The sequence below is a fragment of the Pelodiscus sinensis genome, chromosome 4, assembly GCF_052426305.1.
Source record: "Pelodiscus sinensis isolate ZL-2025 chromosome 4, ASM5242630v1, whole genome shotgun sequence".
Lineage (NCBI taxonomy): Eukaryota > Metazoa > Chordata > Testudines > Trionychidae > Pelodiscus > Pelodiscus sinensis.
The window spans coordinates 95,215,536-95,227,624 of record NC_143055.1 but is presented as its reverse complement, the minus strand read 5'-3'; positions in this window follow the sequence as shown (position 1 = coordinate 95,227,624).

The following is a 12,089-nucleotide window of genomic DNA, read 5'->3' as shown; positions in this document are numbered from 1 at the left end:
TAAGAAACTATAATCATAGAATCATAGAATAATAGAACTGGAAGGAACCTCAAGAGGTCATCGAGTCCAGCCCCCCGCCCTCAAGGCAGGACCAAGCTCCGTCTACACCATCCCTGACAGATGTCTATCTAACCTGTTCTTAAATATCTCCAGAGGGGGAGATTCCACCACCTCCCTTGGCAATTTATTCCAATATTTGACCACCCTGACAGTTAGGAATTTTTTCCTAATGTCCAATCTAAACCTCCCCTGCTGCTCTTTAAGCCCATTACTCCTTGTCCTGTCCTCAGAAACCAAGAGGAACAAATTTTCTCCTTCCTCCTTGTGACACCCTTCTAGATATTTGAAAACCACTATCATGTCCCCCCCTTAATCTTCTTTTTTCCAAACTAAACAAGCCCAGTTCATGAAGCCTGGCTTCATAGGTCATGTTCTCTAAACCTTTAATCATTCTTGTCGCTCTTCTCTGTACCCTTTCCAATTTCTCCACATCTTTCTTAAAATGTGGCACCCAGAACTGCACACGCTACTCCAGCTGAGGCCTAACTAGTGCAGAGTAGAGCGGCAGAATGACTTCACGAGTTTTGCTTACAACACACCTGTTGATACAACCTATAATCATATTTGCTTTTTTTGCAACAGCATCACACTGACGACTCATATTCAACTTGTGGTCCACTATGAAGTAACTAAACTTATAACAGAGTGACAATTAAAGTGTACACATAAAGAAACACATTGCAGGTACAATTCTCACCCTTGTGTTCCAGACTTGGCGTGGCCAGCGTCTTTTTCTCAATCCCTCGGGAAGAAGTAGGGCGAGGTTGGGTGTCCCACGGACCTCGGGAGACAATCAATACCTGCCAGCAGGTGTAGGTGATTGGAGCTCAAATGGGGTGGGCAACTAAACCCTCTTTATACCCCTTGGGTCACGTAGGCTTCTTCCTGGTCTCAAGTGGCCAATTAGGAAAAATGGCTTTGAACGCCAAGTTTCCCATGAAGGGTGCAAAGCATAATTCACACCTGGGAAAATGCAAACAATGGGCACCTCTGGTATGTGATGGGCGAAGATTCCTCTCCTGAGACAGTGCAGGCGTGTCAATTACTGATACTAGCAATCACGGCGACGGGAGGCCTCCCAGTCGTCAGCTAGCCCATTTACTGTCTGGTTTCTGTTTATGGTAGAGTCAGGGACAGGCACCATACCTGCGTTACCAGGGCATCAAAGGCTGACTGCCTTTCTCTTGCTCTCTGGAAGGGACGGGGACAAGATGGGGTTCGTGTCTGGCTACAGTCTCTTACATTCAGTTCTTACCAATTTCTTACCCTCTTGGATCCTACAAATCTGGTTTCTTGTGGATCTCACCACATGAATAGCTGTCCCTCCACACTGAGACACAACCATGGAAAGCAAATGGATATAGTTTCTTTGTCATACATAGATTTATTAACCTTATAACATGCTTGTTTATCCATTCTATGTGGACACCTAGTTTAGTCTGATGGTTCGTACAGTGATTCAGTTTGGCCGTTGCTATCAAAGCACCAAGATGTGATTCCAAATAGGTATTTTCCTAATGTTAAGGAGTATTCAGCGTAGTAGTACAATGGATTGTTTCCTATGTATGTGCTTTATAAAATATGAGAAAAAGTAGATATGTATTTATCTGGTTTCCCCAAAAGTAACATTTTCCACAGATTTTACCAACATTTTTTAATTTTCCATCAGGAAGAACAAAACAAAACGTTTTGAGTAAGGTTGACCAGGATAAAATTAAAAGTTTGTCATATCAAACCAAGTGGAAATCCTTTGTTTCTAGTTGGATTGACATTTATCTGTATCTACCTGAGGTTCCTGAGGGTCTAATGCTTCCATTCTCTACAGTGAGCTGGGCTCCCTTGCTGGACTACATCTGCCATACAGCACCACAGTTTCTCCTCTGGCGCTACCATGGTTAATCCAGCTGATGGGAGGGGCAACTGCCCTGGGCCTGGTGATTTAGCTCCAGATGGCAGTGAGGGTTGCCTGGTGAAGGTGCAGTGAACTCTGGGTGGCACTGAGGGCTGCCAAGGGGAGTCTAGGCACAGCCCTGTCCCTTCTGCCTTGTCCAGGTCCCCAGGGAATCTGCCAACCCCACTGACCATGGTGAAATGCAGTCTGTCCAGGGAGACCAGCTCAGGCAAACCTGAAACAAATTCTTTCCAGCAACCACGCCGCACACCTCAATCATATTCACCCAGGAACCTACCCAGTAATAAACTCCCTCGCTAACTCTGTCCACACATCTATACAAGTGACATCATCACAGGACATAACCATGTACACCCCCACATCAGAAGCTCATGTAACTGCACATCCACCAATGCGGTACATGCCGTTAACTGCCAGCGATGTATATTGGCCAAACTGGACAGTCTCTACAATAAAGGATTAATGAACACAAATCAGATATTCAATGGTAACACACAGAAACCTTTTGGGGAACATTGTAACTTACCTGGGCACTCATTAATGGATTTAATAGTGGCTTTCCTCTTGCAAAGTAGTTTCAGGAACCAACTAGATTGTAGAGAGATTATAGAACTGTCCTTCATATGCAAATTTGACACATTCACACAGGGACTGAACAAAGATGTTAACTGGATGGTCTGTTACATATTCAACACCCAAATAAGTATCAGACATGAAAAGCCCACTTGATTAGCCTCATTTAGCACGGACACTATAATTGACAGGGTTTTTTTCTTTTGTTTTTTCTCATCCTCCTTTCCCCTCTTTTCTGCTTTAAATTTTTGGGGTTTCTGTGCCTCTCTGTGCCTCTTGCTCCACCCATCTGATGAAGTGGGTTGTGCCCATGAAAGCTCACGAGGCCATCTATATTCTTTTGTTAGTCTCTAAGGGTGTGTTTAAACTACATGCCTCCGTCGACGGAGGCATATAGATTAGACAGATCGGCAAAGGGAAATGAAGCCGCGATTTAAATAATCGCGGCTTCATTTAAATTTACATGCCTGCCGCGCTGAGCCGACAAACAGATGATCTGCTGTTTGTCAGCTCAGCGCGCTAGTCTGGACGCTCCCGCGCCAACCTGAAAGCCCTTTATTGACCTCCCCGTTATGCCTCGTAGGATGAGGTTTATTGGGGAGGTCGATAAAGGGCTTTTATGTCGGCAGGGGAGCATCCAGACTAGTGCACTGAGCTGACAAACAGCTGTAAATTTAAATGAAGCCGCTATTATTTAAATCGCGGCTTCATTTCCCTTTTTCGAATAAACTCATCTACATGCCTCCATCGACGGAGGCATGTAGTTTAGACGTACCCTATGGGTATGTCTACACTACCGCGTTATTTCAAAATATCTTATTTTGAAATAGTTAATTCGAAATAAGTTAGTTCAAAATAACACGTCTACACACAAAATGCATTTAGAAATAGCATTTTACTGTTTTGAAATAGCACGTCCACAGTGAGTAGATGCTGAATCACATTTAAGGCCGGCTGGAACCAGGTCCAACAGGGCATCAGGTCACGTGTTACCTTGTGTGGCTGCTGCCTGAGGCTATCTGAGATCTGTGCTTAAAGGGTCCCCCTCGGACAGCCAGTTCTCAGCTTTCCCTGCTTGTTTGCCTACCTCGATGAGGGACAGCAAAGCATTTTGTCTCTGCATGCTCTGGTTGCCCTCACTCAGGACATCACAGCAACACGGAGCCAGAGCTGCCCCTGGGCACTTTGGTGCTTCTCATGGACACGTTGCTGTGAGCCTGGCTGCACTTTCTGCAGGCTGCCATCCAGGAGGTCCATTGGGGGGCTGTCAGTATCCAGGAGGCCCTGTGGGAAAGCTTCTACCCTGAGGAGCACTAAGATCCTTCCTGGTCAGCCCCACTGGGGGCTTGTGCCTCATTCCTCCCTCATGTCCTTCCACTTACCACTCTCTAACCCCCCTTGCTGATGTCAAATAAAATATATGTATTTTCATGAATGCAGACACTCTTTATTTAACAAAACTGGGGGTGGGGGTGGGGAATGAAACTCTGGTGAGACTGGGGAAAGGAGGCAGGAGAGGGGAGGAGGAAACCTGGGAGGAGGGAGCTGGAAGGGGGAAGCAAGGGCAAGAAGGGGGCAAGGAAGCTCAGGGCTCAGGGTTGGGGGTCTCACTGGGCCAACTTGATTTTCATGCGAACCTGCTCCTGGGTTCGCAAGTGGCCTTTGGTGGCTACGCTGGCAGCTATCCTTCCATAGATGGCCACGTTCCTCCGTCTAGTGCGGAGATCATGGATGTTGGGGCCATCCCCCCACACCTGAAAAAGATCCATGATCTCCAATCTGGACCAGGAAGGTGCTCGCCTTCTCCAGGCCCTGGCAGGCTCCTTGGAGCTGGCAGACTGCCCCTGGGGAGCGGTAGAGGGCTGGCTGCCAGTGGTTTGCTGGCTTATGTTTTGGGGCCACTGGGTCAGGGGCAGTGACTGCTGGCTCTGGGCTGGCAGGCTTGGAGCTGGCACAGGCACTGTGGCCAGAGTCAACCCCTTTTAGGGCTCCGGGGAGGGAGAGGAGTGTTCTTGGTTGAGGCTGGAGTGGCCACCAGGGTACCCTGGGAAGGCTGGAGGCCCCCTATTTCGATATAAGTGTATACACAGCACTTATTTCGAAATAGCTATTTCTAATTTGGCGTTATTCCTTGTCGAATGAGGTTTACCAAATTAGAAATAAGCACTCTGCTGTTTCAAATTAATTTCAAAATAGCAGTTTGGCTGTGTAGATGCTAGTAAAGTTATTTCGAAATAACGGCTGTTATTTTGAAATAACTTTGCTGTGTAGACATACCCTAAGGTGCTACAGGACCACTCTTTTTTTAAAAAAGTTACAGACTTAACATGGCTACACATTTGAGACTCCAGGTTCCAGTATGGGTCAGCTTTTAATTCTATCAGTGAGTTTAGTGTTCATGTAGGTGCAGGAGTAAAACTCCATAATCTGAAGACCTTTATTCAAACACATGACAGGCAATACATCAGCCAATCAGTGGACTCTGACATTGAATTGGAGGGATTTACAGCTTGGGCTTTCCATGGCTAGATAGTCCTTCACCCCTCTGCTGACGTTTCCAAGAAAGGTGGTAACTGTACTAGTGGCTTTTGTAGGATAGATAGACTACTGTGTTAGGAACTGTACTGAGTCCACCATTCTCCAGAGTGGATTGATTTAAATCAAGGTGATTTAAATCACAATTTAAATTACCCCAAAATAATTGATTTAAATTAAGTTTCCTACTGATACTTCACATATTTCTTCAAACAGTGGTGCAGATTGGGTCACTAAAACATGTTAATTTACAGCTCCGTACAGCATTTTACGTAATCTGAGAGATCATAATACTTTGTGTAATTTTTTTAAGGTAACTTGATTTTTATTAATTTTGGAAATAGTACATAATACTCATTTTCTGTGTCAAGCTGTGGATGCAGCAGCAGTACATTAGGAATGGGAAGAACTAAATCATACGCACAAACATAATTGTAGTTATATTTTATTAAACTAATTCTTAAATGTTACATAAATGTTTCATATTTGCAGTGGCAATGGTCTCCCTAGTTGCTGGCTGATAGCTGTCCTTAAACTCATTTTTTTATTTCAAATTTGATTACTGTTAACAGACAATCCTCAGAACACTAAATGTACAGTAGCCTCAAAAGTTCTAAAACAAGCTCTCATCTTTCCCATTCCTAGTGTTATTTTGATGCCAATTTGATTTCAAGTTAGCAAAAAACCTAAGACTGACTGTGCTTAGAGAGCACCTAATTTTGGAGTAAGCCCCACTGAAAACACGTATAGGATGGGGTTCCTTTGGAAAAGATGAGTTATGCTTAAGTAAAATAGAGAATAGACATAGCATTGCCATTAAGAGATGTATTATGTAATACAAAATAAGAAAATAACACTTAGTGTCAACTGGCAACTCTAGATTATTTTACTGCAGCTTTCTGTGTTGTGTACTTGGGTGATAGATTTTACTTTATAAATCACACACATACTAAAAGGTATAAAAGAATCTTGAAGATGTATTACAAAGTTTGATCCACATTGTTCTTTGGACATATCCACATCTTCATCCACATAATTTTCTCCTGTGGCCGGATCCCCCGGGCAGCGGGGTGGCCTAGTGGTTAGATCCTGGGATTAGTTGGCAGCAAAGGGGTGCCCCAGGCCTAGGAACTCCAGCCTATTATTTGAGTATAGTTCTTAAGTTGGGGCATGGCTCCAAGAGTCCAAATTTCTTCCTCTTTAGTAGGGATTCCTCATAGGTTCTCTCCCTTTGCCCCTGGGGTTGGAGTTGGAGGCTTATGTGCTCCAATGGCTGGCCAAATAGATGGGCTCCAGCAGACAGCAGAACCAGCTCCTGGCTCCTCACTGGTCAGCCTCTAACTGTGCCAGGCTCCTTCCTTTTATACTCCCTCCAGGCCTGGCATTGGCTGCAGGTGAAGCAGGGCAGGGCTAGTTGGGCCAAAAGGCTTTGTTTAATTCCTGTACTGACTCTTTTCTCTTCATTCTCTCACATCTCCCATTAAGCAATTTTCCTTATAATGTTTCATTCTTGCAAGTAGGCCCTGCATCACCTTCTTGCACTGTTTATACTTACCACACTTTCTGTTTTTTACCCAGGGGATGGTTTTCTTCACAATATTCCCAGATGGGGGGGGGGGGGGGGGGGTCTCATGCTCAGAAGCCATGACAGTTTTTCTGTGGCAAAAGTGTGGGGGAATATAGGAAGCTGTGTGTGTGCTGAATAATGTCTTCCCTTTTTCTTTCCAGTCCACTCCACTGTTCCTTTCTGTGCTGCCTCCATCCTTTTGTATATTTGGGACTGGAAAGAAACAGGGAAGACATTATTCAACAAACACACAACTTTCTATATTACCCTACACTTTTGCCACAGAAAATCTGTCATGGCTTCTGAGTAAGAGAAATCCTGTACCTATATACTATACCTTTACCTAGTTATGAAGAAATTAGTTCCTTGGGTTAAAAAAAAATGGAAAATGAGTCAAGTGTTCTCTTTTCCCTTCTTTCTCAATTCTTTCTGCTTGGCAGGATGGAATGCTATTTGTTCAGGCTTCTAGGCACATGGTTTACGCTAAGGGTGGTTAGAGCACTGGATAGGTCCCTTGATATTGCAGTCACTCCCATATTAACATTCATTACTTCAAAAACATCAAGAAGCCCATGCTAGTAACATTTCTCTCTTTACAAGACTCTAACTAACTTGCCTTTATTTTACAAAACTTCTGTCTGAGCTATATACAGTAGTATTTTTGTGTTCTTTGCCCGAGCTACCATGTTTTCCTGCTAAGGTGACAGTAAGTGCTGCCGGTCACATGGCTAGGATTCAGGACTGGGATGAGTGCCACAGTAAACTGAATTTGAACTCAGGTCTTTCAGTCCCTCCACTGGGATCTGTAACTGTCTAAACACCAGGCTTGGCCAGCAAATTTTTGTGTTGCAAATTCACTGTTGATGTGCAGCTGCTTATAGAAAATATTGGTATGTTATAAGCATTTCTTATTTCTTTATTCACATTCTAAAGGCGATTTAACTAATTTACTCTAATCAACAATAAAAACAAGTTTGATTTATATCAATTCCAATGGTGTAGTTTGTTCCCTTTTTGGTGGTAAATAGAACCAAAGCATTTGTGAATGCTGAATTCAAACCCAAATTCTCTAATATATCAAAAGCGTAGACTGGAGTAGTCAATTGTTTTTTTTTGTTATGGTACAAATTCCTTGATCGGGGAACAGTCAAGTCCAGCAGGAAATCTTTAAAAAGATAAGTAAACAAAAAGATTTCAGGATTCATTCAAAAGCCTCTGAGGGTCTGGATTTGGCCCATGGTCCACCTGATGAATACCATGTTGAGGCAGTGACCAGGCTTGATAAGTTACAATACTTCTGTGCAGGCCATTTCAGAGAATGACAGAGGTCTGGGCCACTTAGAGTTTAGAGGCCTCAGCCTGGTCTCAGCCTGGCCCCAGCCCCAGGTCCCCAACGTATCTCATTTCTCATCTAGTATTTTGGTCATACTAAAACCAAAGTAATATATGAAAATGAACACTTGAGACATTTATTTATTAACAATTAAGTCATTATACCAATAGCATGTATAAAATGTAACTTTAATTGTGAGTTACCATTGCAAGCAAAACTCTTCATTTTAGGAATGCTTTTCTGGGTTTGTTGTGTGCAATGTCATTTATAATTGAAGAACAATCTAATCTAGGTGCAACATCACTGCTAATATTAAGCATTATGAGACCATTCAAATGCTCTTTTCCCATTATAGAACAATGATAGTTCAATGATATTTGTTTTAACACGTTCAATGTGCATTCACCTGAAGCCACTGATGTAGGGAGACTGACAAAAATACATAATGCACTTGTGATATTGGGAAAAACAGTTGACAGGCCAAGATTGAGTATTTCTTGGAGCAGTTCTTTTGGCTTGCTGTCCAACTTAAAGTTGGTGAAGTGTATATATTTTAGGAAGATGATCTCATCTCAGAAATCTCTTGAAATTTCATTGTTGTACCTTTGTTGAAACTGTTCAGCTGCTTAATATAGAACTCCATCACTTAGTTCTCTGAACTCCCAAAAGAATACAAAAAGGATACACATTTGTTGCAGTGACTCAAATTGATGTATAAGATCAGATTTCATGGAGTCATTGGTAACCAAAAAAAACATTGACTCAATAGTACCTTTCTGCATCAGACTGAGATGTTCGACTGCGATTGATGGAAAACTCAGATGAAATGTCAATACCCTGTGTTCTTTATTTGGATTTAGAAAGATTGCGTCCCATTGATCACAGATCTTTGGAATATCTTTAAGAAGTCGTTCAGTGTTACCCTCTCACATTTAATGTAGCACTGCGTGCTCCAATTACAAGATCAGTTTCATGGATCATTTTTAGCAGCTTCATCCACATGGCTGTCATTAAAATGCATTCAAATTTGGATGTATACTTCTGAATTGACTTAAGCTCAGTTTGAGCCTTTGCTGTAAGAGTAAGAGATTCAAGCTCACTTAAATCCTCTCTCACAGAGTCCAAATGCTGCGCAACTGATTTAATGCCATCAATTAATGCTGACCATCTTGTGGTTGACATGCCATAAAGGGAAACAGGCAGAGATGCTGCTTCCGAATTTTTCACTTTTGAGGACTGCTACTGAAGAGATTATACAATTGCTGGATTGTTTCAAAGTATGTGATTACTTCCCTGCATGATTCAGCGCAATCAATGCTGACAAGATTTAGTGTGTGATTGCCACAAGTGGAGAAAATACTGTTTGGCTTTTGCTCAAGGACTGCTTGTACTCTGTTATACTTCCCAGCCGTATTGGATCCATTGTCATAGGCTTGGCCAATGCAGATTTGAAAATTTAATTTGAAGCCTTCCATAATTTCTAATACATGAGCGGCGATTTCCTTTCCATTTTTTTGTGAAATTATCAAACAGTGAATCATTCTTCAATTGAATAGTTAAGACAGAAGCAGACTGTGAAGAACTTCAAAAAGATTTCACCATACTGAGTGACTGGGCAACAAAATGGCAAATGAAATTGAATGCGGGTAAGTGTAAAGTAATGCGCATTGGAAAAAATAAACCCAACTATATGTACAGTATGATGGGGGCTAATTTGGCTACGACAAATCAGGAAAGAGATCTTGGAGTTATCATGGACAGTTCTCTGAAAACTTCCACGCAGTGTGCAGCGGCGGTCAAAAAGGCAAATAGGATGTTAAGAATTATTAAGAAAGAGATAGAAAATAAGACACAGAATATCTTACTGCCCCTGTATAAAACTATGATATGCCCACATCTTGAATACTGTGCACAGATGTGGTCTCCTCACCTCAAAAAAGATATTTTGGTCTTGGAAAGGGTTCAGAAAAGGGCAACTAAAATGATTAGGGGTTTGGAACGGGTCCCATATGAAGAGAGGTTAAAACGACTGGTACTTTTCAGTTTAGAAAAGAGGAGACTGAGGGGGGATATGATAGAGGTATATAAAATCATGAGTGGTGTGGAGAGGGTGAATAAAGAAAAGTTATTTATTAGTTCCCATAATAGACACCAGATGAAATTAATGGGTAGCAGGTTTAAAACTAATAAAATAATGTTCTTCTTCACACAGCGCTTAGTCAACCTGTGGAACTCCTTGCGAGAGGAGGCTCTGAAGGCTAGGACTATAACAGAGTTTAAAGAGAAGCTAGATAATTTCACGGAAGTTAGGTCCATAAAAGGCTATTAGCCAGGGGATAGAAATAGTGTCCCTGGCTTGTGTTTGTCAGAGGCTGGAGATGGATGCCACGAGACAAATCGTTTGATCATTGTCTTCGGTCCACCCCCTCTGGGGCACCTGGTGCTGGTCACTGTCGGCAGACAGGATACTGAGCTAGATGGACCTTTGGTCTGACCCAGTACAGCCGTTCTTATGTTCTTATGAAACCTTTGAACTTCCTGCAAATTTAACGTATCAAACTGCCGAGGTCATCTCTTCTTTGAGAACAGTCTGGAGTTGCATTAATAATAATAATTGAAAAGTATTTTGCATGTCATATCTCTTCAAGAATTGTGGTTTGCACAAATGTCCCTCATAGCTCAATAAACTTGTTTTGTATTCTGGTAGACAGATAATGGACTTGCATGTGTTTTGCCTCTCTTGTGATTTACAAACACACTTAACATGGCCTGATAAAAGTGGGTCATACTTGCTAAGAAGCTCAAATAAACCAAGAAAGTTTCAATTTGTAGTATCACTGATATGTTGACTGGAACCAAACAGAGTCAATCTCCATTCAGAAAGAAAAAGAATGACATTCATTATGCGCTCAAGGAGTTTTTTCCAGTTATCCGTTTTTGTGTTTATTTCACTCAGGAGTAAGCTTTCAATTGAACTGTCAGCTAGTTCTGCTCTACTAGATCATTTCCATATAATATAGCTAACTTTCTGTGATACTGAAGTTTCATGTGCAGGTATTCGGTGTTTTAATCTCCTCCAACCTCTAGCGATGCTCTAAACGGATGGATTAGACTATACTGATGCATTTGAAATATTACTGTTAAAAATGAAAGAGGGTACAGAGTACAGATCCTGCTTTTCCATGCTTCAGCAGTGCTAGTCTGTTGTGCAGATCTCTCCATTTGGAAGAATTTTTGTCAGCAAATGAGTGGGAAAAGCATGATTTTCAGCATCTTTCAGTATATTATTTGGAATCTGAAAACAGCTAACTTTGAGAAACGACTGCATTTGAGCAAATTTGATCAAGAAGTCCAATATCAGGTTCAGATGCCACTGTTGTTACGCTGTGTCCTATGCTAGTCATAAGTTCTTGCTTTTGCTGTGCAGCATCTCCGAGGTCTTCATTTTCTGCTTGCACAGTCTCTAAATCAAGTGTAGATTCTGCATCTGTCACTACTGTTGGCATTTCTGTGACTTGATTAAGGACCTCCTCATGTTGAGGCAGTGGCATTGAAATGTCATTTGTGGGTACAAAGTTTTCATCATCAGCACTGGAAGTACCACTGTCAGTATGGCCACTGTCTAATGGCTGAGGCATCTTTTCTGTGAGAAATGATGATGTTGTTTTTTTAACTCTTAATTGCTGCTTCACTGTAGCTTTTGCTGATTCTTACTTTCAAATCTTGGCTTCATTTTTATAAAGGGGTTCTTCTAAAACCCAGTGATACAATAAAATAATTCGCTAAAGGCTATTGGCTTTACAAAATTTTAATGGTATATACTTTGCAATTAATATTATATAATAACGGTTTTGGGGGTGTTATTTACTATGGCCCTTATAGCCTTATTTTAAAGTATTGATATTTCATCTGCTAACATGTTCCTGATATTAAATTCCTCTAATAACTGGTATGCTATTACGAATATGAACACGGGGCGATTGCCAGGTTAGCTGGCAAATTAAACAACTAGAATTAAAAGTTTATTATCACAAAAAAGCCTTTAAAGATTAATCTAAAACTGAATGAAGAGCTAGCTTACATCTGAGCCTGATATGGTTATTGTGAAG